This window comes from Cervus canadensis, chromosome 15, assembly GCF_019320065.1.
Source record: "Cervus canadensis isolate Bull #8, Minnesota chromosome 15, ASM1932006v1, whole genome shotgun sequence".
Taxonomy (NCBI): Eukaryota; Metazoa; Chordata; class Mammalia; order Artiodactyla; family Cervidae; genus Cervus; species Cervus canadensis.
In genome coordinates, this window is record NC_057400.1 from 56384839 (window position 1) to 56409841 (window position 25003).

Below are 25003 nucleotides of genomic sequence, written 5' to 3' on the forward strand. Positions count from 1 at the left end.
GGAAGATCCCCTGGAGGAGGAAATGGCGACCCACTCCAGTATTCCTGCCTGGAGAATCCCAGGGACGGAGGAGCCCGGAGGGCTGCAGTGCATGGTGGCGCAAAGACCCAGACACAAGTGAGCATCTGAGCATGCACCTCTTTCTCACCCTGTTTCCACTGCATGAAAGGATCCTGCCTTCATTTAAACAGAGTGGAGCAGTGGGCTCCCATGAATCACGGTGAGGGGCACATTAATTATTCTCCAGATATTTGGGACCATCAAGGAAGACACTTATTTGTGCCACTTCATTTTCCATATTTTCAGCTGCTATCCAAAATGACTGCTAATCTTTTAGCTGAAACCAGCTCAGTCCCCTTTTTATTTTTTTCCAGGTGTCTTAGTTCTCTATAAAGGGTAGCCTTGCTTCATTCTTACCAATCTATTAATTTCCATATATATATAGAGTTTTTTTTGCTCACTTACATAATTTAAGCTAAGAAAAATGTGTAAATTATTAATCCTAGGGGTAGATTTTTTACTTCACTTGACAGATAAAAGGTTATTAATTTAACTTTCTTAATATTGTACCTAATCCTTTTTTCATAACACACAAAAAAGGAGAAATATAAGCCTTTTGTATGTGAGAGACAAGAAAAATGCAACTGTAAACATTTTCCCCGCATCCTGAGTCTCATGCAAGATAGGGGCTCACACTCAGCCAGATTATTTCCTTGCTTCAGAAACTATTAATGATGTGAGTGTGTGTGTGTGTGTGTGTTTGTGAGAGAGAGAGACAGAAGGAATGGGATCTTTTTCCTCTATGAGTCAGCCTGGATATATATATTTTAAGGTGTTTTTCAGACCCACCACCACCCCTAAAAAAAAATCTATGAAATATCAGAAAACTTAAACTCCGAGTTTCTTCCAAACAGAGGAAATATGGAAATTTTTAATCTTTCAATACCTACTTGATGCATACGTCTCTTTCCCCTCTTGCCCTTTTCTGAACCCCAACCTCCCTCACCATATCAGTTCTATGCTGCTAATTAAAATAAGAAATCCAACAATAGCATCTGCTTTGTTACTTTTCAACTTTGCCCAGATATTAGCAATTAAAGTCCCAAGAAGCTGTGCCAATTTGCTCACTGACATTTTAAAATTTAATAGATAGGTAATACATACTGTAAAACACATGTTTGCCCCATGAGTTTGAGCAAGCTTTGGGAGTTGGTGATGGACGGGGAAGCCTGCCGTGCTACAGTCCAAGGGGTCGCAAAGAGTCGGACATGACTGAGTGACTGATTTCATTTACAGTCTGAAAAAATGCAACCATAAATATTTTCCCCCAAACTGGGTCTCGGGCAAGATAGGGACTCACACTGAGCCAGATTATTTCCTTGCTCATTTAAAAAATTTTTATTTCTTGCCATCAAAACTGCCCTCTTTGGTATTTCTTTCTCCAGGGCCATGTAGAAGATCAGAATGTATCCAAAACACAACAGATTAGTAGGTCATGACTTCAAAGACTTCTTATGGAAAAATCCCTTCTGAAAACCACCTCTAAGTAACTCTGATTCCTAAGAGGTCAAAGGAAGGCCTTCCTCCTCATTCTCCCTATTTCTCTGGCTTCTCTTTGCCCCTTTCTCTCCATCTGCTCTGTCTTTCATCTTTCTTCTCTCTCTTCTTCCTCCTCATCCTTTCCCTCCCCAATCCCTCCTTTTCTTTTTACCACTTTTTCTCCCTTTCTCTCTCCTTGCCCATTACTGAACTTAGTGATGTACCAGATGGATGGGCCTTTTAATACTCATTAAGATCCTAGTTCATAACCCTTGGGGATTATGTCATGAGACTGTGTGCAAATAAATTTTTTCTCATATTTCCTACTATTATTAACAATTATTACCACAACTAATAAATTATAACTTTAATGATACCTTCTTTTTGTATCATGATAGTCATCTTATAAAATAATGTTTCTATCTAATACTGATCTGGTTTGATTCTCAGTGTTACCACATGAAGAAGGGGAGCAGGTATATTACTTCTATTTTTTTAGGTGAAGAAATAAGGAAGGCTCCAAGAGACTGACTTGCCTTTGATAGCGTAAGTAGCTAGTAGTGAGCTTGAGACTAGAATTTAAAAATTCTGGGGTCTTTGTTCTTTTAGATGGAGTTGAAATTGGATTATGGTAGCTAATTTTAAGTTACAGCAAGCAGGGTCCAAGAAAAAAGGTTTGTGCTCAAGGATAAGTGCAAACGTAAGATAAAGGCGCCTAACCAGCAAAGGATGGCATCACCAACTTGATGGACATGAGTTTGAGCAAGCTCTGGGAGTTGGTGATGGACAGGGAAGCCTGGTGTGCTGCAGTCCATGGGGTCGCAAAGAGTTGAACACAACTGAGTGACTGAACTGAACTGAACCAGCAATGTGTTACAGCGCACTTAGCAGATGTGACTGAGGGGGGCTTTTATCGAGTCTGACCTCCAGGGACTATTCCTAAAGCATTCTTGGTGGTTGCTGCCACACATCTGAATTTAAAGTTGCAAGCTCAAGATTTGGTCAGAACAAACAGACAGGGTTTGGAACTTATTACAAAATAGTGAAATTATTTCCTTTTACAAATTTGTTACTTTTAGCTTTCTTTACATTTAAAATAGACTTTCAGGGTCAAGAGGGGTATGTGAGGCAGTGTGTCAGTGAGACTGGGAGAGCACTGTACGTGAAATACAAAGAGAGTAGCAGAACACATCATGAAAAAAAGAAAACAGCATTGGTGCTGCGGGGCCTTGCCCAATCATCTTAACCTAGCCATCAAACGCAGAATACTTTTGCTCTAATTTCCTGCAAGGCTGGATCCAGGCAAACTTGAGAAAGACGTGAACTTTGTTTTTGCAATTGCTTTTGCAATTGCTCCAGGTGCTACTTCCCTCTGCATAACTTTAAACCGTTCATACACGCCTTATGCAATCTCTTATTCACTTTAAATGGCTCTGTCAATGATTCTACCCAACTCCATGTCCTACAAGTAACCAAGGTTTTTTTTTTTCTTCATTTATTTTTATTAGATGGAGGCTAATTACTTTACAATATTGTAGTGGTTTTTGTCATATGACCCAGCAATCCCACTTCTGGGCATACACACCGAGGAAACCAGATCTGAAAGAGACACATGCACCCCAATGTTCATCGCAGCACTATTTATAATAGCCAGGACATGGAAGCAGCCTAGATGCCCATCAGCAGACGAATGGATAAGGAAGCTGTGGGTACATATACACCATGGAATATTACTCAGCCATTAAAAAGAATTTGAATCAGTTCTAATGAGATGGATGAAACTGGAGCCCATTATACAGAGTGAAGTAAGCCAGAAAGATAAAGACCAATACAGTATACTAATGCATATATATGGAATTTAGAAAGATGGTAACGATAACCCTATATGCAAAACAGAAAAAGAGACACAGATGTACAGAACAGAATTTTGGACTCTGTGGGAGAAGGTGAGGGTGGGATGTTTCGAGAGAATAACCAAGGTTTTTTATCTCCTCTTCCATCTTGGTCTTATTGCCAGAGAACTCTGCTCTGGTGCTTGGCAGTATCATTCTATTACTCTGATCATAATTAGGAGGCCATATTATCTTTCTGTCCTTTTTAATGATGAAATTGGGATGTCTTTGTGATACCTTATCTCCTCTTCCATCTTGGTCTTATTGCCAGAGAACTCTGCTCTGGTGCTTGGCAGTATCATTCTATTACTCTGATCATAATTAGGAGGCCATATTATCTTTCTGTCCTTTTTAATGATGAAATTGGGATGTCTTTGTGATACCTTTTCACTGTCTCTGTGAGCCAGCAACTTGGTGTGTGAAATCTTGAACTGTTACCTCTAGGTGATAACCCCCAAGTCCAGATATTCCCAAGTGGTGAAACTGTAGGCATCACAAAATCAACACACTTGAAAACTGAATGTAGTTTTTCCCCAAGCTTGCTCCTCTTTTTGTGCTATGTCAATTCATTTCTTGCTAGACTAGGCTTGAAATTTATTCAGTTTTATACAGCAAGATCTAGTTTAAATTTCCCCCATGCCCTCAGATATCTCTGGTTTCCTCCATCAGAGCAACTCCTTCTGTACCCCGTCAGCCTTTGGCTCATATCTATAGGAGAGAAACCACCTCCTATAGATATGGCGTAGCAGGCGGGGGATGGGGTGTCACAAACCACAGGAACTGAAGTCTAATACAGCATGCGCCTCAGCTTTAGCGTCACTCACTGACTTGTCCCTAATTGACTCTCTTTCCCATTCTTCTCCACAGCTACTTCAATGGGTGTCCCATTCCTCATCTCCCTTACCTTGCCACTACTCTGGCTTACTGTCAGGAAATAGCCATGTCTTCTACTTAATTCTGAAAAGTTGAGAACATTTAAGGGAGAATTTCCTTCCTAGAAAGTTTTCATTAGGCAAGAGACCCTTTTTTTTTTTAACCTGACTTTGCATCCTGACTCCACTACATGACAAGAGACAACTCTCTTCAACATTGCATTTTCTTCATCTGCAAAACACTAGTGCTCATGCTGAAGGGTTATTATAAGAATTAAATGAGGCAACTTATGTAAGCCACTTACACCTGACACAGAGTAGGTCCTCAAAGAATATTAACATTATTAATAACTTTCTCTTTCAGCCTGTCTTTTTCGCCCAGCAGAAAAGGTAGCTCTTTTCTGTAGTGGCTACTTCTGCCTCACCTGTGATCCGCCTCCTTCTCCATTTCTCAGTTATCTAGCCTTACCAAGCACCTTTCACGCCAACTCCTCTGTATCTTAACCTTTCCTACTGGGCTCTTTTCCCTTGGCATATAAAAGGGTTCAAGTTTCCTCATTGTAAAATAACCCTTGTTCAACATTCTTATTCTCTTCCTGTACTAATCCCAACCCTTTACAGCCAAATTTCTCAGAAGTCTAATCCATACTTACTGTCTCTCTTTCCGCACAGCCCCAATCCACTGCAATCCCCTTCTGTCCAACATTCCCTTGATGACATTCTTGCCAAGGTCCCTAATAAACACTTGATTGCTAAACCCAGGGGACACTCTAATGTCTTCATGTAGTCCTCTGATGTTTCTGGTCAACTCTCCCTCGAAGTTCTCTCCCCTCCCTCTGCCCCTGGTTTCCCACTTTGCTTTGGGATATCCCCACATCCCTGGCCAGCTCACCTGAGCCTCCCAGTGGGCCACACCGCACTTCAATGTTGGTTTTCTCCTTGTCCTTGGCCCCAGGCCTCTGTTCAGCTTCAGTCCCTCAGTGACCTTACCCATTCCGAAGGTTCCAATCACCACTTCTCTCTCAATAACTGGGGAATCTGTATTTCATGCCTGGGGTTTCCCACAGGTTTCTTTAGACAGTTAGTGTGCTAATGGGCTTTGTGACTGACTCTTTGGGAAAAGAAGTAACACTGGCCAGCCTTTCCCACATTTATTTGACCATAGCATCTTGTTTGTTTTTTCACAGAGAATTTTTCAGGACTAGTGAGCTGGGAAACACAATTTGGACAATGATGTTCCACTCCTTACTATTCTAATTTAGTTTTGTTTCCTCTGGTTGCCCCAAAGCACCCACCCATACATACTTCAATTCCAAGTCCTCAGCGCACTGTTTGACTCTCCTACAAGTTCCTTCAAGGCAAAGATTATATGTAATTGCATGATACTTGATATACAGAGATTGCTTGGTAATATCTGATGAGTGAATGACTACAGAAAGGTATGGGAACTGACCTCTTCTTAGCATAGCACAGAATATCCTATGGCACATTTAAGTTAATAATTGGCTAGGACTTGACTGTGAGGGTTGATCATGAACAAGTCTTATGTTAGGGCTACAGCAGCTGAATGAAAAAAAAAGAAACAAAAAAAAAGACAAAAACATGAAACACACTCTCCTCGAGAAGGCGATGGCGCCCCACTCCAGTACTCTTGCCTGGAAAATCCCATGGACGGAGGAGCCTGGTGGGCTGCAGTCCATGGGGTTGCCAAGAGTCGGACACGACTGAGGGACCTCACTTTCACTTTTCACTTTCATGCATTGGAGAAGGAAATGGCAACACACTCCAGTGTTCTTGCCTGGAGAATCCCAGGGATGGGGGAGCCTGGTGGGCTGCTGTCTATGGGGTCGCACAGAGTCGGACACGACAGAAGCAACTTAGCAGCAGCAGCAGCAAGGAAGATAAAATGAATTCAGATGAAATCACCTGGGAATACTTAATTAAGCATTGAGCTATAAATAAGTACTATGGGTACTTTGAAGTTACCATGGTCTGTAGTAGTCAGATTTACTACAGGGTAATATAAATGGTACTTTACTGAGACTATTCTGGCAGAAATGTATGTAAGAAAACTTCAAAAGTGGGAACCTGGAGAAGTTAGATTGGTCAGGAGTCAGGAGAAGTGGCCTGGCATAGGCTATGGTATTAAGAATAGTGAGGAAAAGGCAATTCCTCTTCTGGTGTAACTTAACTTGGTGATGGTTGGGATAGAAGGGGAAAGACAGCAGACAAGTCAGGGAGAGCTTTTGGATTTCTTTAGAGATTAGAAAAAGTGGTAGCACCAGTCAATTTGAAAAAATTAGTTATTAATGGGCTTCTCTGGTGGTTCAGTGGTAAAGAACCCGCCTTGCCAATGCAGGAGACTCAGTTTTTATCCCTAGGTCAGGAAGATGCCCTGGGGAAGGAAATGGCAACCCACTCCAGTATTCTGGCCTGGGAAATCATATGGACAGAGGAGCCCATTGGGCTACAGTCCATGGGGCTGCAAAAGAGTCAGACATGCCTTGGGGACAGAACGACAATAACAGTTATTAGCGGTGCCACCAATATCAGCTCTTGGAAGCTGCAACTCTAAAATATATTGGGAAGACTGTGAACTAATCACCTTGTGAGTTATAGACTATACAGACACTTTGATTGGAAATTTAAAGAATATATCCAATAAGAGAGCTGATGTCATTGACTTGAGGCCTGTACTGTAGGTGATAATGACTAATAACTTGCATAAATTTCAGGCTAGGTTTGGTAAAAATGTTATGCATGACAGAATATGAAAACAGTAACTAGAAGTTCATGATTTCACATGAATGAAGAGTAATTCGTTTTGCAATCCACTAATCCTGCTATTCTATAGCAAGTCCTCTTTTTCCCCAGCCAAGGGAAAGATAATAGAACAAAACATGTCTTTGACTGTACATGTCTTCAAAATATTTGCTATTTCCATGATAATGCAGCATGAGATTTGCTGGCATTGCAAATCAACACTTAACAGAACTACTTGAGTAAATTTCCTTAAGGAAACAAAATCAATATGCTTTAAAACCCAGACACAGTTTGAAAGTGATGTAAGTGACAGTTGGTTTTGCTAGAAACTTGGGCATTAAGAATCCTGAATTGGACCTTATTAACTGTCTGACTTGGTGCTCTTCATCTAAAGTTCTTTATCATCATTTGTTGAACACCCCCAGGATGCTTACACCCACCCAAAACATGCCAAAGATGCAGTCCTAGAAGGTCACTTTCTAAACAAATGGATAAATGCACAAAGATGATTCTTTCCTTTTTCTGGATAAAAAGCTGAAAGAGGATAATGAGGATTATTCATGGGATTTAGGGTAGGAGATAATCTGTCCATTTCATACAAACACGAAACTTTTTCTGAACCCCCTTCTGTCTATAATATTGCTGCTAATTCAACTTGAATACCAAAGACAGAGCTGCTAATCCCATCCCCCCCATATACAACTCTATCACAGCAAACATCATCCTCTCAAGTAAGAAACACAGGAATACATTTGGAAGGCTTATGATTCTGTGTTGAGATACTGTTAAATACCTTTCTATTCTTTTTACAATATTTTTCTAAACCTGCACCTCTCCCTTCATTGTAACTAAGAAATACACTCCTTGTTTCTTCTACACTACCATTTGTTGAATATTTCAATATTATCTTGAATTCTTATTTTTACACCCAGGAAATTAGCAATGTCACAGACCTTGGTCACCCATCTTGATTATGGCTTCCATGTACAAAAACATTGTATTTATATGTGTACATGTGAGTATCTGTGTGTGCAATAAACTTTTCAGGTTTGTCTAAAAGGCTCAGTTCTGCCCTATTGGCTGAACTTAACCTTATAGCTAAGAAAAAAAACATTCATTACATAGATTTAGACTTTAGTATCATCTTCAAATGTTAAAAATATGCTTCCATCACTATCATTCTGGACATCTGTAATTTAAATTTTGGACTGACAGCTTTGGCCCACCATTCACAAAATGACTGATCAATGATCATAATCCTTTGGACACTGGCCTTGGCTATTCATATTGAGCTCTTGCTCTGTAGGACCTTATAATTTAAGCCAATGCATCCCAAAAAGATATAAATAGGTGTTAGGGGGAAAACCATTCTGTGGGTAAACATACTATTACAAAGAATTTTCAGATCCTTTATAAAGCTAATAGGTAATGTGACTTCAACGGGGCAGAGTTATAGTGGGAAATGTTTTCCAAATTTATGATGGAAGAACCACCGAAATGTTCCCTGTACCCAGAAGAACTAGCACCATACAGAATTGACGTTGGAGAACCCCGGACTAGTTAATTTCCAAAGTGGCAGATTCCTGCAATCCATATTCTTCTTTTCTCTCCTTCCCAAGGGAAAATTGCAGAATATCCCATTTTCTGGAAAGTGCCCAATCGAGCTTTGGGGTCAGACCAGCTCTAGACAGAGTATCAGGGCCAGGTGTACAGATGCCGACCTGACATGTGGTCACCAGACAAACTCTAGGGTAGAGTGTAAGAATCCCGACCCTGATGTAAACAGTTCCTCCTGTCATGGTACATTTGTTTTTGGTGTGTTTGTGTGAGAGAGAGAGGGAGAAGGAGAGAGTATGTGTGTGTACATACTTTACAACTGTACTAAAACATCAATTTAAAAAATATTTTATATTTAATTTCCCATTTATTACTCTAGATATCCCAACATTCCAGTTCAAGGCTAAAGCCATAAGTTTTACCTAAACCAATAAGCAATTATTAGTCACAGAATGAGAAATGGAAAGTGAAACAGAGTGAAAGTTTTAGTAGTTTTTCTCCAATCATATTAAATATTTGTGGGCATTTTAATTGTGGCCTGAAGCAGACTTACCTGTTATTTTTTCCTTATGTGGATTGTCTGCTATTATGTTATAAAATAAGTGTATTTAGCATTGATTCTAAGAAACCGTATGAACCATATTAATCTGAGCCAGGGATTGGTACTTTCCTAAAGAACTGATATTATTATTTTGTTGATTTTAGTACTTTTATATATATGAAAATTAGAGTAAATCAGGGTTGTCCTCCCTGGTAGCTCAGCTGGTAAAGAATCCACCTGCAATGCAGGAGACCCTGGTTTGATTCCTGGGCCGGGAAGATCCGCTGGAGAAGGGATAGGCTACCCACTCTAGTATTCTTGGGCTTCCCTGCTGGCTCAGCTGGTAAAGAATTCCCCTGCAATGTGGGAGACCTGGGTTTGATCCCTGGGTTGGGAACATCCCCTGGAGGAGGGAACGGCTACCCACTCCAGCATTCTGGCCTGGAGAATTCCATGGACTGTATAGTCCATTGGGTCACAGAGTCAGACACAACTGAGTGACTTTCAGTTTCTCTCCTTTCTAGTATTAGGAATTCCATTTAACCTTTTGCTACTTTTTAAGAGGTTTTGTTTCTCTTCCAAGGTAAAAAATAGAATGACAGGGAATTCTCTGGCAGTCTAGTGCTTAGGATTTGGAGCTTCCACTTCTAGGCCTGAGTTTGATCCCTGGTTGGGGAAATAAGATCCCACAAGCTGCCGTGTGTGTGTGTGTGTGTAGTCGCTCAGTAGTGTCTGACTGCGACCCTGTGTGTGTGTGTGTGTGTGTGTGTGTGTGTGTAGTCGCTCAGTAGTGTCTGACTGCGACCCTGTGTGTGTGTAGTCGCTCAGTAGTGTCTGACTGTGACCCTGTGGACTGTAACCCACCAGGCTCCTCTGTCCATGGGATTCTCTAGGCAAGAATACTGGAGTGGGTTGCCATTTCCTTCTCCAGGGGATATTCCCAACCCAGGGAAGGGCCATCAAAACTTGCTCTTAGGAAAGAATCTGACATTAATTATTCTTTGGTGAAATATTAAATAGAGTATTTGAGGGTTCTCTACATGTTTGCATAAAACAAGATTTGTTTTCTACAGTACCCTTTTTTGCCCCTTACTTCATACACACATGCAAAGTATACAGAATAAATTTCTATCTATGGCTGATAATCAGTCTGTGAGAATTCTTAAAAAATAAAGACATGAGAAAAGAGTTATATGTACTGCTGTGTTCCACAACGTGGTTTTTACTGAGGAGAAAGTGTCTGTTAAAGTGAACCTAAAAACAAAACCCACACTATTTGGCTGATAAATAACTCATAGAGAGTGAACCAGAGAGGACAGCCTCTTCATCTTATTTAATTCTCTGTTATAGAACAAAATGTTTTAATTTTTGTGGGATGAATGTAGTATAGGTGCTTTATTCTTTCAAGTGAAATCCAAAAAGCATCCTTTGAAGAGATACCAATGAATTATCTTCACAAGGAGAAAATATATGACAACAAAATAATTCTACATGTTCTGATCACATCAAGAGAGGACTCAAAAAGAAATCTCCATCTTAGAGTTACAGGGTACTATAGTACTATTGGGTTGGAAAGAGATAATTATTAATAGTGATTATTAGAATGAATGATCATTGCATCAAACTCTTTTCACTCAAAAGCTTATTTTTTAAACTAATTATAAAATTGATGAAATCTCACTTTTACCAAAGAGTAAAACTATTAGAAAGCTTATTTCTTCCATGATAGCTTTATGAAAGTGAAAATGTATCACTCAGTCTTTCCTTTTCCCTTATACTATACCTAAATAACACTCTCTAGTTTTCAGAGTTTACCAACTACAGAGTTACTTTGGAGTATGTCATTAGTCTCTATTTTTGATGAGAAGATACTTACTTGTCAATAGATGACACACCTTATAATCTGATCACTATCACAGTTGAGAAAATGTGACTCTCTGGAGGACTATGGAACTTATCTACTTCAACTGTTATTAAGTTACTGGGTTGAGTTATTTGCACTGATGGTTTGCATTCTGAAAGTATGCTTGCTGTTGGTGTGCAGTCGCTCAGTAGTGTCTGACTCTTTGCGACCCCATGGACTGCAGCACGCCAGGCTACCCTGTCCTTCATCATCTCCCGGAACTTGTTCAAACTCATGTCCATTGAGTCAGTGATGTCATCCAACCATCTCATCCTCTGTCATTCCCTTCTCCTCCTGCCCTCAATCTTTCCCACCATGAGGGTCTTTTCTAATGAGTCAGCCCTTCACATCAGGTGGCCAAAGTATTGGAACTTCAGCTTCAGCATCAGTCCTTCCAATAAATATTCAGGATTGATTTCCTTTAGGATTGACTGGTTTGATCTCCTTGGAGTCCAAGGGACTCTCAAGATCTTCTCCAATACCACAGTTCAAAAGCATCAATTCTTTGGCTCTCAGCCTTCTTTATGGTCCAACTCTCACATCCATATATGATGAATGGAAAAACCGTAACTGACTATACCGACCTTTGTTGGCATAGTAAGAAACCGAAAGTTGCTCGGTCGTGTCTGACACTTTGCGACAGTCCATGGAATTCTCCAGGCAAGAATGCTGGAGTGGGTTGCTGTTCCCTTCTCCAGGGAATCTTCTCAACCCAGGGACTGAAGCCAGGTCTCCCGCATTACAGGAAGATTCTTTACCAGGTAAGCCACCAGGGAAGCCCATGAACACTGGAGTGGCTAGCCTATCCCTTCTTCAGTGGCTCTTCTCAACCCAGGAATCAAACTGAGGTCTCCTGCATTGCAGGTGGATTCTTTACCAGCTGAGCTACCAGGGAAGCCCAAAGTAATGAGCTACAGGGAGGCCTGGCAGGCTGCAGTCCATGGGGTCATAAAGAGTCAGATGCGACCGAGTGACTGAACCAAACTGAACTACTATGAGAATTCATGAACAATATAATTTCCCTTTATGCATAGTAACCATGTTGAAGGAGCCTTGATAAATGTAGCAAAGTAATGTCTCTACTTTTTAATACGCTGTCTAAATTTGTCATAGCTTTTCTTCCAAGAAGCAAGTGTCTTTTAATTTCATGGCTGCAGTCACCATCTGCAGTGATTTTGGAGCCCAAGAAAATAAAGCCTGTCACTGTTTCCATTGTTTCCTCATCTATTTGCCATGAAGTGATGGGACCGAATGCCATGATCTTCATTTTTTGAAGGTTGAGTTTTAAGCCAGATTTTTCACTCTCCTCTTCCACTTTCTTGATCTCTGTTTCCTCTGCCTTTTCTAAATCCAGCTTGAACATCTGGAAGTTCTAGGTTCATATATTGTTGAAGCCTAGCTTGGAGAATTTTGAGCATTACTTTGCTAGGATGTGAAATGAGTGCAAATATTCAAAGTAATTTGAACATTCTTTGATATCCCCCTTCTTTGGGATTGGAATGAAAACTGACCTTTTCCATTTCTGTGGCCACTGCTGAATTTTCCAAATTTGCTGGTATATTGAGTGCAGCACTTTCACAGCATCATCTTTTAGGATTTGAAATAGCTCAACTGGAATTCCATCACCTCCACTAGCTTTATTTGTAGTGATGCTTCCTAAGGTCCACTTGACTTTGCAATCCAAGATCATGGTGTGAGTGATCACACCATGAAAGTATGGTAGGAAACCCTAAAACTACTATTTTTAAAAACTACTGGTGCTAGAAATCAATATGTAAGTGTGGATTTAGAGATGAATACAGAGAAAGAGACTGAAGTATAACTTTAATTTGATATATATAAACTGAGGCCTAAGGATAGTTAGGACTGTCAGTTTAAAAAGTTTCCCATGTTTTCTTCAAGACTTCTAGTTGTGAATATGGTGATTATTTTCTTCTCTTGTTGAGATTTTAAGTTAAGGGCAAAACCCATTGCTGTATTTTCTCTCCCTTCCATCATGATTCTTTGGTTGGAATTGTTAAGAATAAGAACAAAAAGCCAGGTTAGAACACTTATGCCAAGTCAGACAAAAGTCTACCAGGAACGCAGCTAGAAATTAGGAACTGACCTTTGGCAGAGGCATGCATAACCCTATTCGGGAATGTGTATATGAGAAAGTTGCTCAGTTGTGTCCCACTCTTCGTGATCCCATTGACTATATGGTCCATGGAATTCTACAGGTCAGAATACTGGACTAGGTAGCCTTTCCCTTCTCCAGGGGATCTTCCCAACCCAGGGATCGAACCCAGGTCTCCCGCATTGCAGGCAGATTCTTTACCAGCTGAGCCACAAGGAAAGGTGGCGATAAAAAGACTTTAACGAACTTGCCATTGGTGTTCTCTTCAGTTTTGAAGGAAGATAAAATCAGCAATCCTCTAGATTTCTTCATAGGGTAGTTTGCTTTTGTACATGGGGATTTATAGCATTAGGTATCTTGAAAGTTTTAAATAACTGGAAGTTATTGTTTGGCTCCCTCTTTGGTAATATAACCATCCCAGATGGATTGCGGTCCAAATATATTTCACTTAAAGACAACCCCTGCAAGTCCATTTTTATATACCTTATCTCTAATATTTAAGGGTATTTCTATTTCCAGGTAGTAGCCAGCCTCCAAAATGGTTCTCAGTGATCCTTGTCTCCCGTGTTTCCTCTCCCACTTAGTACTGGGGTGGTCTGTCTGACCAGCTGAAGGAGGCAGAAATGATGGTGCGTTACTTGCAACAGTTAGAACCGGACATGGAACCACAGGCTGGTTCCAAATCAGGAAAGGAGTACATCAAGGCTGTATATTGTCACCTTGCTTATTTAACTTATATACAGAATAAACCTTGTGAAATGCTGGGCTGGATGAAGCACAAGCTGGATCAAGACAGCCGGGAGAAACATCAATAACCTCAGATATGCAGATGACACCATCCTTATGGCAGAAAGTGAAGAGGAACTAAAGAGCCTCTTGATGAAAGTGAAAGAGGAGAGTGAAAGGCTGGCTTAAAACTCAGCCTTCAAAAAATGAAGATCATGGCATCCAGTCTCATCACTTCATAACAAATAGATGGGGACACAGTGGAAACAGTGACAGGCTTTATTCTCTTGGGCTCCAAAATCACTGCAGATGGTGACTGCAGCCATGAAATTAAGAGACACTTGATCCTTGGAAGAAAAGCTATGACAAACCTAGAGAGCATATTAAAAAGCAGAGACATTACTTTGCTGACAAAGGTCTGTATAGTCAGAGTTATGGTTTTTCCAGTGGTCACGTATGGATGTGAGAGCAGGACCATGAAGAAGGCTGAGAGCCAAAGAATTGATGCTTTTGAACTGTGGTGTTGGAGAAGACTCTTGAGAATCCCTTGGACTGCAAGGTCAAACCAGTCAATCCTAAAGGAAATCAGTTCTGAATATTCATTGGAAGGACTGATGCTGATGCTAAAGCTCCAATACTTTGGCCACCTGATGCAAAGGGCCGACTCATTAGAAAAGATCCTGATGCTGGGAAAGACTGACGGCAGGAAGAGAAGGGAATGACAGAAGATGAGATGGTTGGATGGCATCACCGACTCAATGGACATGAGTTTGAGCAAGCTCTGGGAGATGGTGAAGCACAGGAAAGCCTGGCGTGCTACAGTCCATGGGGTCGCAAAAAAGTCGGACCCGACTGAGCAACTGAACAACAATTCTCATCTTATTTGATATTTGAATACTGGGAAAGGTTATGCATGCTAAAATGTCTTTCCCCTTTTCCTTCACACTACTATCCTGTCTAGATTTTTTGCAATCCCATTTACTATATTTGAAATAGTAATTTAAAAGATAAAAGTTAAAAAATTTTAAATATAAAATTTTAATTATGGAAAATTTGAAACATTATACAAAAGTAGGGAGTATATATGTGCCATCACCCAGCTTTAACATGACCAGTTTTGTCTGACCTATTCTCCAAACACCTTAATCCTTAATGTCTCCTTTGTTTATCATCTGCATTGGATTATTTGGATGCAAATTGAAAACATTGTCTTCTCCCATTGATATGTCTTCTCCCACAAGACAAGGTAATTTTAATAATCTTATCTCAAATCTGGGAAGCAGAAGTTTACCTGTTGTTCTCACGGATTGGTTCTAAAGAAAATGTTATTTAGCAGAAATATGTTTTTATTGTAGGCAATTTGCACAACTGGTCATCATCCTGCACTGTATTATTTATTCAAAGGTATTAATAAAACTTAATTTTTACACATTTTTGTGGGGACTTCACATATTCACATGCTGAATTCTGAATTTATGCGATTTTTTCTCTGACATTTTAAGATTTGCTGGGAACCTGGAAGATCTGTAGTTTAGTTATAATAAATATACTCCTTCAGTGATGGAGTTTTAGGAAACTCGTTAGAACTTGGGATGGTACTTACCATGACTTCAAATGTACTTGCAGTTAAGGCACAAAGGGTAGGACAGTGCATAGTCAACGAAGGATGATTTTCCTGACCCCCAGTGCTTTATAAGGAACACTCAGAACTAGCATGAAAAGTGGCTCATTCACTCAAACATCCCCCCCCCCCCCACACCTTTGTAGAAGCCCTGGCTGCAGCAGGGCCTAGATCTCTCCATGATTATTACTGCATCTAGTGTCACGTTCTTCCAGCTGGTGCACTGCTTCCCTGTGGGAGGCTTCTTGGTGTTGACCCCTCTACGAGCCTCCTGCCTGCTCTCTGGGGAATCATCCTCTGACCCTACTCTATATAGACAATGTCTGCTTCTAACCTGAATTGTGATTAAATGGATGGGTTTAAAAATTGATGATAGCTCACCACAAAAATAGTGTTAGAACTGACTATAATTAAAATTCCAGTTATGTGAATTTCAACACTGTCCTCCTCCTACCACATACAAGCAAATTAGAATATTACTTTAGATCCAGTAGCTTTGGCATTTTTTAAAAAGAAATGAATGTGCTGTTAGTACCTGGTGTTTGAATGCCTTCGAAACAGAAATGAAAAATTGTCTAACACTTTAAACACACAACTATTTTGCACACAAGTTTAAAGTAAGCTGGATCAAGGATCTATTTTGAAGACTGCCTTTAGAGAGGGTCAGACAATGTCTTTAAAGAGCGTATTTTAGAAAATGACCCCTTTAACAGAATTAGTTGGCTTCCATTTAGACCCTCCTTGCATGCCTGCCTTCTGGTCTGGCTATCAGTTGTTCTACATAGGCCTTTATTTTGGGATGTGTTTCCTGCTTTGTCTTCCTCTGCAGGGACCTCCTGGCATTAGCCTTGGCTGTCTTCCCGTGACTTTGTCTCTTGGCTCATGAATCAATTTTATTGCTCACTTTATGACCCTGAATACTTTATTTCTTCACCTTTCTCTAGTCCTGCATTATACTGACCCATGTAGAAAAAACAGAAGAGAAAAAGGCTTAAAAGAAAGAAAAAATAAGAAGGAGGGGTGTTAAAAATAAGGAAAAAGAGTAAGAAGAACATGAAAAAGCTACCATATATCTTGCATGAAAAAGTCATTTAATATGTCAACATTTAAAAAGTAGATTGCAAAACCAGATATTGCTACTTTAAATGGTAGCTATAGGGCTGCAGTAGAAACACTGCATTGGTGGTTAATGCTGTTGTTTAGTTGCTAAATGGTGTCTGCCTCTTTGCAATCCCATGAACTGTGGCTTAACAGGCTCCTGTTCATGTAATTTCCCAGGCAAGAATACTGCAGTGGGTTGCCATTTCCTTCTTCAGGGGATCTTCCCGACCCAGAGATCAAACCTGCCTCTCCTGCTTGACAGGTGGATTCTTTACTACCATTGAGCCCAGGAAGCTCATTGGTGGTTAATAGATCATTTTAAAAACCTAATTCAGGGACTTTCCTGGTGGTTCAGTGGGTGAGATTCTGCACCTCCACTTCAGGGGGGTCATGGGTTTGATCCCCAGTCTGGGAACTAAGATCATATGCCGCATGGCATGAAAAAAACAAAACAAACACAAATCACCCAGTTTAAAGTAGCTTATATACTTCCTCAGGCATCAAGATGTGATTGGTGGGGTAGTGAGAGGTAGTGCCATGGTTCAGTTAGACTAAGGAGAAAATTTGATTCTCTGTAAAAGCATAATGACAGAGTGACCATTAGAGGTGTGTGTACTCCAAATATACTCACAATAGCTTCTCATACTATAATCCTACAACCCAAATCAGTAGTGTCCCCATCCAGAAGTCAATTCTTTCAAAAAAAATAATGGGAAATGGTGAGTAGAGAGTATGCCACCTGGGAGGGTTAAGCAGCAAATTACTTCCTCAGTAAGTTCTAGTAGAAATTCCTAAAAGTGTCTGTTGTCCTAAAGCAGATTTGCCAGAGCTGAGTCTAGGCCCCTGATTTATGCTACAATATCCTCAAACCTGGCTCTCTCTGGTGCTCTGGAGAGTCTCAGTGCACTCAAAGCCACCCTTTCCCTACCCTCCAAATAACACTTCTGATCTATGGGAAAAAAACAAAACAATTCTGATGGGAATGAATTAGCACAGAAAAGACTTGCCTGTGAGAATATCACTTGTTCCTGGGTGCTCCATCATTGTTGGCCACACACATGAAAGCACTGATGAGGAGGGCTAAGAAACCTGGAGATATGAAAAGTTCAAATGCTAGGATTTGTGAATAAAGAATTTTGCCAAGCTATCATCTCCTCAGCATTAAAAAATGACCTTGGGAACATCCTTTTAACTCTTTACCACTGATTTAAATGCACCGATATAAATAATATTCTAAGACTAACATAGGAGTGAACCTGATTTTATAAGATAGCTTAAGCTATCATGTTACAACACAAAAGTCACACTAAATTTAGCTACCCCATTTATAAGAATTAAATTTCTATTCATATGTGAACTGGACTTGGAAATCTGTTTTTGAAGTGCAGGAATCACTTTCAAAATGTGATTGTATGAAATTTAAAAATATGTATTTCATTTAGAATGTATAAAAATGTGAAATTATTCTTTAAATATTTTTAACACCTTTGGTTTATGAATAGTGGGCATTTCATACCACTTTGTGGCAAGAGTGTTAATTACTTTTAGCATTCTGTTGTTTAGAGCTTACCCAGAAAATGTTTTAGTATATATCTATAGAGATACTTTAGAGTAGCAGTTCTTAAATGTGATCTGCGAATCTTTGTTGGGTCTTCCAAACCCTTTCAGGGAGTGATTAAGGTCAAAACTATTTTCAAAACAGACCAAGGCATTATTTATCTTTTTCACTCTGATTCTCTCATAGGTACAATATGGAGATTTTTGGTAGTTACGTAGCATGTGGTATTTCAACTGATTGAATTCAGAAGCAGACATGAGAATTAAACTGTCTTCTATTAAGTAAAATATCAGTTTGAAAAAATGTGAAGGAAAGCCATTTTTCTCATGTTCCCCCCCAAATATAGTTATTTTAGTAAAATATTTTATTTATATAAATATGTATTGGTTGATCATCATTATTTTAAAATAAATTGATAAAGAAGTATTTTAAATATTTTAAAATTTTAATTTCTTATATGGTATAGGTAGATATGTAGGTAGATATAAACATAAACAAAAGCTCTTTGGGGGTGGTTCTTGATTTTTAAGATTTATAAAGAAATCTTAGAGTCCAAAGAGCTTAAGTTTACCTAAAAGCAAAACTTTAAATGTTTACTGGCTTAAAATACTGACTGATAAATAGCAAATCTTAATTTTAATCTGGTCTAAAGAAAATAATTAAAATAATTTTTGACTTTGGTTTCCAAAGTCCTTGTATATTTATCATTTTTCAATAAATCTGAGAGGTAGGCAGGTCAGAAATTATTCTCATCTAAAACATGAAGAAATCAAGAAACAGTTTTAGATTGCATAATAAGTTAGTAGCAGAGCAGCTATAAAACATAAAGTACTTTCAACTCTAACCAAATAATTTGGCTAATTAGTGCAGTTCCTCCTACTTTCTCTATATAGGGTGATTGTGACATATAAAATATTAAAATAGTATTGCGACAGAACATAGAACCACCTGTAGGCACTTTCCCATTAAACATCTTCACTTCTCGAGCTAACTCAGTGCCCTTTACTGAAGCAGACAGCTAACCATGGTTAAATGCTTTCCTGTCATTCAAAAACATTGCTAACTCCTACAAACTTTTTTGTAGGAGTTTTTTATGTCTTCACCATTTGCTGGTAGAGCTTCTTTTTACAACTATGGACAGCTTCGCAGGTATACCTGATCGGAAACTTCTACTCAAGAATGAATTCCAGAGTACTGGGCTTTCCGGATTGTCATGCTGATTCTCTGCTCAAGAACTTAAAATAACTTCCACCAGATCAATGTTTATTCTTCTGCTAAGTTTTCAGTGCTCCTCAGATTTGGTTTCACATTTCTCATTCAACCTCATTTCTCTTCCCACTAGGGTGCCTTATCTTATGTAGGAGGGCTGTCATCCTTATACCAACCTCACTCTGACTTCCATAATAGCAGTTGGAATTTACTATATTCTTGCTCATTAATCCTTTAATAACCCTGGGAAGTTGTTATTACTATCCCAACTTTATAGACAAGGGGCTGAGCCCAAAGATATTAATGTGACAAGCTTGAGACAACACATCTTTCTGATCAATAGTGGGGCCAATATTCAAACCTATGTCTGTCTGGGAATGAGGCTAATGCTGTTAGCCATTACACCATATATATCAGTAAATGAATTAAATTTAAATAGGTTAAGTGATCCAAGATTTTGTGCTAATACTTTCTAAAGAAAACAACTAAATGCTATTTACAAGAGCCACATCTAAAACATATGAATACAATAAGATTGTAAGTCATAGGATAAGGCCACCCGCTTACTCTCCACACTCACATACAAGCTGCCATAGTTAAACTTTAAGGCAAAAATCATTATTAGAAAGCAAGAGGGATATTTGATAATTATAAAAGGCTCAATTCATCAAGAAAATATAATAATTTTGACATTTAATATACAGGTTCAAAGTACTGAAAGCAAAGATTAGCAGTAGAAGGAAAAAGAGATAAATCCATAATGATAGTGGGAGATCTTAACATACTTCAATAACTGATAAAATAAGTAAAAAAATATCCATTGGGATATAAAACAATACAATATATAAAACAATACTTGAACTTGAATACTTGAATATAATACTTGAATATAGAACAATACTTGAACAATACAATCATTAGATCAAATTTGTATCGGCGTAACGCTATACTCCTAAACAAGAGAGAATACAAATCTCAATACAAATACAAATTTCAAGTACAAGTGGAAACTATTTGGAATTGAATAACCATGCAAATAATGTTATCAAAACTTGAAGTTAATTGCTTATAGAGAAATTTATAGCCCTAAATGTAAATATCAGAAAAGAAACACAGCAAAAGACTGAGAAACCAATGAGCTAAGCATTCATTTAAAAAAATTAGGAAAAAACTGGAAGATAGGAAATAATATTAGTAGAAATTAATTTTAAAAAAGCATACATATAATTGGATCAACAAAGTCAAAAGTTGGTCTTTTAAAAAAGTAATAAAATTGCTAAATGCCTGGTAAATTGATTTAAAAAAAGAGAGATAGCAAAATAACCAGTATTGGGAATAAAAAAGTAGGACATTACCAAAGATTCAATAGACATTAAGTGATAATAGAAGATACTAGGAAAAACTCTATGTCATTAAACTTGAAAATGTAAATGAAGCAGACAACGTGCTAAAAAAAACTTAAAAACCAAAACAAGCAGATACAAAAAATCTGAGTAGCATTAAACTATTTAATCTTTTAATAAAAAGATCTTCCCATAAAGAAAACTCTAGGTTCAGATTGTTTCTTTGGTAAATTGTAGCAAACATTTAAGGAAGAAATAATGATCAATCTTACATAAACTCTTCTTGAGCCTAGAAAACAAAGAAGTACTCACTAGCTTGTTTCATGAGACCAGCAAAATCTGACATGTTTCTATTAAAAGGAAAATAACAGACCAACCTTACTTGTAAACATAACACAAAATGTTAAACAAAAATTTAATACTACTCTATATTCAATGATATATAAAAAGGCCAGTATGTCATGATCAGGTTGGGTTCATGCCAGCATTGCAAGGTTGGCTGAAGAGTGGAAAACCAATTCCTGTAATTTACCATATGAACAGAATAAAAGAGAAAAATCCTACGATCATCTCAACAGGTACAGGAAAAAATCTGATAAAACTCATTTCCAATCATGATAAAAACTCAGCAAACTAGGATGAGAAACGGAATTCCTTAATCTGCTAAAAGATTTGTTAAAAAAAAAAAAAAAAAGAAACAAAAACTCAGCAACCCTGTTGAAACACTGGTGAAGTGTTGAAAGATTTCCCTTTGAAATCAGGAACAAGATAAAGGTGCCACTACTACAACTTGTCTTCAACATTGTATTGGAGGTTCTAGCCAGTTGACTAAAACAAGAAAAAGAAGGATGGAGAGGAAAAATCAACTGTTACTATTCACAAATGATATAATTCTATGTAGAAGATGGAAAAAAATAAAGAGTAGCTAAGCCAGTGTGATACTGGCATAAGGTAGATAAACAGACCAATGGAATATATAATACAGAGCCTAGAAACAGACTAATGCTATGTCAACAGTTGATTTATGACAAAGGTGGTCATGTAGAACAAGGTATTTTCAACAAGTAGTGCTGAAACAACTGAATACTCATACTGGGAGAAAAAAAAGAAACCTGATCTCCACACCATAAGTAAAAATCAATCCCAGGTAACCTGTAGTTATAAATCTGAATGGAAAAACTCTAAGGCTTCTAGACGATAATACAGGAGATCTATCTTTATTGTTGTTGTTTAGTCACTAAGTCATGTCTGACTCTCATGACCCCATGGACTGTAGCCCACCTGGCTTCTCTGTCCATGGGATTTCCCAGGCAAAAATACTGGAGTGGGTTGCCATTTCCTTTTCCAGGGTATCTTCCCAACCCAGGGACTGAACCTGTGTCTTCCACGCTGCAGGTGGATTCTCTACCACTGAGTCACCAGGGAAGTCCAACAGTATATAATTGTATACCAGAGTTTATTCTACAATTAGTAGAGTTGTTTCCAGTTTGGGACTGTTTTGGGTAAGATTGCTATAAAATGTCTCTAGGCGGACATGTAGATGAATTTCTGTAACGTACTCATCTAAGAGTGGAATTTCTAAGTCCTCAAGTATGCATATATTTAATAGATAATGAAATGCCAGGCTTTTCCAAAGGTATTATGAAAAGTTAAAGTGTTCGTTGCTCATTTGTGTCCTACTCTTTGTGACATCATGGACTGCAGCCTGCCAGACTCCTCTGTCCATGGGATTTTCCAGGCAAGAATACTGGAGTAGGCAGCCATTCCCTCCTCCAAGGGATATTCCCAACCCAGGATCAAACCTGGGTCTTCTGCATTGCAGGCAGATTCTTCACCACTGTGCCACCAGGAAAGCCAAAGGAATTGTTCAAAATCTATTCCAGCAGCTTAGGAATGTTCCCATACCAGAGTTCTGACATGTTATTGTCAGTCCATTTAGTTTTAAATAAATAAATATGGGAAGTATCCTATGAAGCTGGAATAGAATTTGTACAATCCCTTTGGAAAAGTCTGGTATTTCATTATCTATTAAATGTATGCATCTTTGATGACCTAGAAATTCCACCCTTAGATGGGTATGTTACAGAAATTCATCTATATGTCCACCTAGAGACACATGTAAGAATATTTATAGCAACCATATCCACAACAAAAAACAAACTGGAAACAACTCCATTAATTGTAGAAAAAACCCTGGTACACACATTCAACGGAATACTATACAGCAAGGAAAATGAACATACTGCAAATACATGCAACAATATGAATGAATCTCATAATGTTGAGTGAATCAAAGCAGACACAAAAGAATATACTATATCATACTATTCATATAAATGCAAAAAACAGGAAACATATACATGCTTTATTGATAAACATAAAAAACCAAGGAAATGTATATCATAAAACTCAGGACAGTGGTTACCTTTGACAGGTACAAAGGGTGAACCGACTGGGAGAGGGCATAAGAGGGACTTCTGGGGTGCTGGCAACCCTCTATTTTTCAGTCTAGGTGAAAGTTACACGGGTTTTTGATCTATGATAAATTATACTTTGGTTTACTTTTTCTCATTTCCTAATAAAAATGTATAAAATTCAAGAATTCCTTCACTCAAGGATCACTAATTAACTCTGAAGATAAGCAATGAAAGTCAGTGCAGTAAAGAAATTTGGGGCATGTTTCAGGAGTTAATTTCACTTTTTTGTGCTTCATATTAGAAGAAATGTTGTAAATGCAAATAAAGGGCACTCTCCATGGGGATCTAAGTTATTAAGGGCCAAGTTCCAGGACTCAGAAGGAATAAGTTTGTGGAGATGGCCCTGCTGCATGTGATTATCACTGAGGTTTTGCCTTTGGAGGGACTCTCAACGGACCATTGTTGTTCAGTTGCTCAGTCGCTTCCGACTCTTTGTGACCCCATGGACTACAACATGCCATGCTTCCCTGTCCTTCACTATCTCTCAGAGTTTGCTCAAACTCAATGGACCATGCCTCAAGTGAAATATCTGTTTCTCTTAGGAAGGATGAAATAAGTAACAAGGCACTCTGCTTGAGCTTTGCTCTTGTAAGGGGAGGGGTTAGGAAATCCTTCACCAACGTAACCTACATCACACTTATTTCACTTAGTATCACAGTTTCTTCCCCACATATATCCCAATTCCTAACTAACTAATTTTATCATGTAGATGAAGCACAGGCTTAAACGCTTTTGCATCTCATACCACATTATTTAGTTATGTAATAGGCTCTCACCAAGTGTTTTTACTGCCTACATGTGTTTCATTACTGTGCACATATTTGAAATATATATAATCAGTTTTTCCAATGCTATAATAGTTTACACCAAAACTATAATTTTGGTTTATATCAAATTTTCCATCACCCAGGAAGTAAGATTTTTATTATTGTTGATATTGGCAAAATTTATAAATTTTGTCTTCTGAGAGTTGGCAAGAAGGATGTTCAACCTCAATATGGAAAAGACTGTGGGAGTCAGTTAACTACATTTACATTTAAGGCATGACAATTAGTATTAGACTGAGCTCTCTGGGACTCAAGCAAAAATTAATAGACCTGTCCTATTCCAAAAAGATTCTGAGGCAGTTGTTGCTTATACAGCATTCTGGCAAGAAATCTGAGACTTTTGGAGAAGGAAATGGCAACCCACTCCAGTACTCCTGCCTGGAAAATCCCATGGACAGAGAAGCCTGGCGAGCTACCGGTGGCAGAGTCAGACACGACTGAGTGACTTCACTTTCACTTTCACTAAGACTTCTACATGATTGCAAGCAAACATGCTACTTGATGTTTCAATACTGTTCTAGAAACATCTAGAAGGGTGTGAGAAGCTCAAAGACTAGAGTTGCTGAATTCTCAAATTTAAGGAGTCTTTTTCCTTAGAGTATTCAGCAATTTACTTCTGTTGCTCCCTTTTCCCACTCCTAGTCTATCTCAAAAAGACAGTGGTTAGAAGCAGCAGCTAAACAGGACTGGGGCTCAGTGATTCTGTAGCTAGACTGGATGTTTAATGCTGAACTCTCTAAGATTTGGTGATCAGGCATACAAATCAAGTCCTCTTCACTGTTTACCTGAATTTTCTCCAGATTATTAAACGGTTCTTTCGTATTGGTTAAATAACTTCTGGAATATCTTAACTCTTTTGCAGAAGAATGTGTTAGCATTCAGAAAGGAGGTGAACTCAATGGACTCAGAAAGCTTATGGCAATGCCTTCTCTTACCATTCCCAAGACTTACTTTTAAA

At 38.6% G+C, this 25003-nt stretch overlaps 1 long non-coding RNA gene across 1 annotated transcript; it reads left to right on the forward strand.

Annotated features, from left to right (window-relative positions):
• Nucleotides 1-24506, forward strand: LOC122453605. The gene is made up of 3 exons (XR_006273118.1): nt 1-94; nt 1250-1276; nt 24488-24506. It is a non-coding gene; the product is annotated as an uncharacterized LOC122453605 (long non-coding RNA).
• The last annotated feature ends 497 nt before the right edge of the window (nt 24507-25003 follow it).